This window comes from Martes martes (assembly GCF_963455335.1).
Source record: "Martes martes genome assembly, chromosome: 8".
NCBI lineage: Eukaryota > Metazoa > Chordata > Mammalia > Carnivora > Mustelidae > Martes > Martes martes.
Window position 1 is genome coordinate 78934060 of NC_137895.1, and position 5348 is coordinate 78939407.

Here is a 5348-nt window from a genome sequence, read left to right on the forward strand (position 1 = left end):
TCAGCTCTTGTTTTTCATCATGGAAAGAGATGTCTGCAACAGGCTTGTCCATCATTATGGAATGAAGTTACTAATCCATATAATTTCTGAACATCATATTAATGAATTATTCATATTAATCCTGAAGATTATGGTGAACATCTAATTAGATCATATGTGGGAAAGCACTGAGCAAACTGGAAAGCTCTATGCAAACACAAACTATTACTATTATTCTAATACAGAACATAATCTCTCTGAAACCTGTAAAAATATGGCAGAGAAGTATTTGATAATTTTGTATTTATTATTATAATTTTTTAAAGACTTCATTTATTTCTTTAAGAGAGAGAGAGTGAGAGAATGAGTACACAGAAGGAGAGAGAGAAGCAGACTGCCTGCTGAGCAGAAAGCCCAATGTGGGGCCTGCCTAATCCCAGGATCCTGAGATCATGACCTGAGCCAAAGGCAGATGCTTAATGGACTGAGCCACCAGGCACCCCAGTATTTATTATTTTTTAAAATCTGGATTCTCTTAAAGGGCCCAGGTCATCTAGTGAATATGCTGCTCAATGTAGAAGTTGAAGACCTGTCAAAATAGGGAGTCTTATGCCAGTAAAACTGAGAGATGTATTTCCTCAAGACAACCCAAAAGGAGAAACCATCACTCCATAGGAAGTTCAATAGTCCTGGCTGATGGAGGTAGGATGTCATGGGATGTCCGAGGTGAGTGCTACCAATACATCCTTTTCTCTCAGGGTCTTTTTGTCAAGATTTCAGTGAAGAATGGTGCCAGACTAATCTACCCACCCTGTCTTCTCATTCTTTCCACACTTGCTTGGGGATTTCACTGTAGGTAATCCTCTACTTATCCCTCCCTTCCTTCATACTAGCCCTAACTTCTTTGTGAGCTCAAGCTTTATAGTACAATAGAAGTTTTCCAAGGCAGAAGATTGGGAATTAGTGTTGGTTTCATGCCAAGCACTATATCTTGATGTACAGTTATAAAGTGTGAAGACATTTCCAAATAAATCTTACCTATTTTTAAAACAGATCTTATAAATAACTGCAATAAGACTGTGTATTAGCTTAGGTTGAGTTGAAATATGTTATTATATAGAGGATTATAAGAACAGTTCAAATTAATTATTCAGAGTTACCTCCAATGATGAATAAAAGTCCATGGTAATATAAGAAACAGAAATGGTGATTGAGAATGAGTATGGGAGGTGGGTCCTAGTGTAAGTGCATTATTTGTCATAGAAGAGAGAAAATAGATGTGGTTTTATAAGTCAAGAAATAGAGATAAAAGCATTTAATGTCACGTAATAATGAAACTCTCAGAAGAACTAACTCTAGAAATCACTGAGTTATTATCTCAAGGAGGGATGCTTTGTGTGCTAATGGAATGGAGACTCTTCAATTTGATACCATTCTGTACTCTAACGTTTTTATTTACCAAGTAAAATTTTTCTTTTATAATAGAAATAGTTGTAGTTTTTTTTAAATGAGAGAACAAATCTACACCTTTATTTAATTACCCTTCAGTAATTTAAATCCTTGAGGGATACAGCACCACACTGATTCTCTGGCCAATGTCTTTAGCAGGAAGGTCACTTTGGAATTTGACATGAGTCACGTTGCTGTTTTCATGAGCATGAATTACTTTTCCCCAGATTACTCTGGTTTTGTTTGGTTTGCCACCAGGAGTCACTGTGTTGTTCTTTGCTTTGTACACATAAGCACATCTCTTGACTAGACAGAATTCGATTTCATCTCACGCATAAACACCTTCAATTTTAAGAAGAGCCATGTGTTCCCTCTGGTTCCAGAGACTCCACTCATAGCCAGCAAAAACAGCCTTGGACCACAGCCTTTCAGACATAGTTCTTTTAGGAGCTCTGTTCTTAGCAGCCTCCACAGGATCCAAGATGGCAGAATGAGAAAGGCTTCTTTTATAATAAAAATAGTTTTATTTTAAGTGGATTTATCAGACAGATACATATAATATCTAATGATAGCAATATTAATAGAAATTAACATTTTAAAAATCTCAAAAACTAAAGACATGAAAGTGAATACGGACATAATTTCTTTGGTTTTAAAGAGGAAATCTAAACCAAATTTTTAGTACTTTTCAGAAATGACAACTGTCTTATTGTATAAAAAGCTGTACTGTGTAGTTATTGATTATAATGTGGTGTAAATATCCATTCCACTAGTTGGCATTTGGTTTGTTTTCAGCTCGGAGTTATTACAAATCTTATTTATTTGCCCATGTAACTATCATTGACAGTGCTCTTCATCCCTTTGTTAGATGCATTTCCATCTGGCATGATTTTCATTCTGCCCGAAGGACTTCTTTAACATTTTTTACAGAGGGGTCTGCTAGTCATCAGACCCCTGTTTACAACTTTTGGATGTCCTAAAGAGTCTTTATTTAACTTTCATTTTTGAAATGTATTTTCATGAGGTATATAATGCTAGCTGTATACCTAGTTGACAGTTATTTGCTTTTAGTACTTTAAAGATGTTTCTCAACTATCCTCTTATTTGCATTGTTTCCAGTGAGAAATCTTTTGGACTTCTTATTTAGGTTCATCTTCTGTAACATGCCTTTTTTCCTCTGAACACTTTTAAGGCATTCTGTCACTGGTTTTGAATAATTTAATGATGATGAACCTTGGTATAGTTTTCTCTATGGATACTTTTGTATTTCTATAAATATTGTTGAACCTGGCTAAAGAAATTGTGCTTGGATCTATGGGTTTATAGTTTTCACCAAGTCTGGAAAATTCTTGGCTATTAGTTTTTCAGGGATTTTTCTGTTCCCTCATACTTATTCTTGACGAATCTCATTATATACATATTTGGCTGCTTCAGAATTTCTCAGCATCCTTAATGCTCTATTCCTTTTTTAAAAAATTCTGTTTTTTGTTTCATTTTGGATAGTGTCTGTTACAATATGTTCATGTTCACTAATCTTGTCCTTTGCAATGTCCAGCCTGCTAGTCATCCCATCCAAGGTACTATTCGTATCAGACAGTAGTTTTCATCTTAAGAAGTTTAATTTGTGCCATATTAAATGTCTTCTATGACTTAATTTTGAACACATGGAATCAAATTATAATAGTTGTTATTGTTCTTGTCTGCTAACTCTACATCTGTGTCAGTTACTGTTGGTATCGATTAATTCAGTTTTTTTTTTTTTTTCTTCATTAGGGCTCACAATTTCCTGCTTCTTTCCATGCTCGGTAATTTTTAATTGGATGGAAGATATTGTGAAATTTACATTGTTGGATGCTGGATATTCTCATATTCCTATTTGGGTCTTTCAAGCATTTTTTCTGTATCGTGACCTAACTTTTTTTTTTTTTTAAGATTTTATTTATTTATTTGATAGCAGAGATCACAAGTAGGCAGAGAGGCAGGCAGAGAGAGAGGAAGGGAAGCAGGTTCCCTACTGAGCAGAGAGCCCGATGCAGGACTCGATCCCAGGACACTGGGATCATGACCTGAGCCAAAGGCAGAGGCTTTAACCCATTGACCCACCCAGGTGCCCCAGTGACCTAACTTTTTGAACATAATAACTTTTAAAATGTTTTCATGTGCTCATTCTAGCATGTGCATCAGTTCTCAGTCAGTTTTCTGATTGACTAATTTTTCCCCCCTCATTTATGGTTCATATATTACTGCTTGTTTGCATGCCTTGTAATCTCTGATTAGATGGCAAACATTATAAATTTTACTTTTTTGGATACCAGGTACTTTTGTATTCTTAAAAACAGCCTTCAGCTTTGTTCTAGGGTATAATTTGGTTACTTGTAATCAGTTAGTCCTTTTGGGTCTTGTTTTTAAGATTTGTTAGCTGGGACCGGAACAGTGTGTGATCTAGGGCTCATCATTCCCCACTGCTGATGCAAAGTCCTTTCTGAGAACTCAGTGCCTGGTGAAAAGAAGGTTTTTCCAGTCTGGATAGTGGGAACGGGTGCTAATTATTGCTCTGTGTAAGTGCTGTGTAATCCTGATCCCTTGGTTGTTTTTGCCTTGCCCTCAAGTAATTTTTTCACGTATTTATGCTTATTGGTGGACTGCTGACTGAGGGTTACTTTTGGGACCCTCTAGATTTCCTTCCTGTACAACTCTCTCCTCCATGGACAATCTACTTTGTCTTGTCCACTCAAGTAGTCCACCGACCTCTGCCTATTTTCCCCCATTTTTTTTTGAAGATTTTATTTATTTATTTGACAGACAGAGGTCACAAGTAGGCAGAGAGGCAGGCAGAGAGAGAGGGGGAAGCAGGCTCCCTGCTGAGCAGAGAGCCTCATGCGGGGCTCGATCCCAGGACCCTGAGATCATGACCTGAGCCAAAGGCAGAGGCTTTAACCCACTGAGCCACCCAGGTGCCCCATATTCCCCTATTTTTCTTTACCACTTTTTGGAAACTCCCTCAAGGAAGTCAGTCAATTGGGGCAATCATAGTCCTTGCCTCATTTGTTTTCCAGCTCTGCTCTGATGTCCAGTGTCTTGTGACAACCATTGTTTCATAAATTTTTTCTTTTTCATTCTGATTGTTTTAGGTAGCAGGGTAAGTCCAATCCTTCTTACTTCATCTTGATGAGAAGTGGAAGAAATTTGTGTTAAAGTGTTACTTTTAGAAAGAATGTTAAGAAAGATCTCCTTGAATAATGAAATAGCAAGAGAGGTATGCAATCTGGCAACTGATACAAAATCATTCCAGAATAGGTTTACTGCTGGCTGTTTACTTTTGTGAAGACACAGAGTTCATACAATTTTCCAGTTTTCAAAAAAATGATCTGTAATTATTATAGTTCTGACAGTAGAAGTTAGAGTAATATAGGGGATTATTATTTGAGCATATAAGTATAAAAATTGTTATCACAACTCACTTTAAGGATCAAAATATCTAGATTGAAAAAAGAAGTCTGGTTATGCTCCAGGCATCTCATTCTAAACATCAATCTCTTTTAGAAATATTTCTTTTATAATTCCCTTTAACACATTGCCTTTGATTTATAATATCTGCTGATAACACTAGATATCCAACACATTTATTAGTTTGACATTGCTTTAGGATATTTTAGGAGCTTTTTAATATATATGAAGTAGAAAAAGATAATTTGATGCATACCCTATTGCTTGTTATGTGTGTACACAGTGAATCCAGTTTTGATCTTTAATAGTGGGTTATTTCCATTTAGTCGCAAAATTTACACTTTTTAATGGGTTCTGTGCAAACTGTATGAGTAATCTTCGGATGTGAGACATCAGGTAAAGTGAAAAATTATTCATCAATAATTGTAAGGAATTATAGTTTAAAATCACCTTGGTTTTAAATACTTCTGAGT

The 5348-nt window shown here is 35.9% G+C and overlaps 1 pseudogene across 1 annotated transcript; it reads right to left on the reverse strand.

The window, feature by feature from the left end:
* Positions 1-1531: 1531 nt before the first annotated feature.
* On the reverse strand, positions 1532-1864 carry LOC308347873 (large ribosomal subunit protein eL33-like; annotated as a pseudogene). Its single transcript has one exon. The product of its transcript is annotated as a large ribosomal subunit protein eL33-like (transcript).
* Between the last annotated feature and the right edge of the window lie 3484 nt (positions 1865-5348).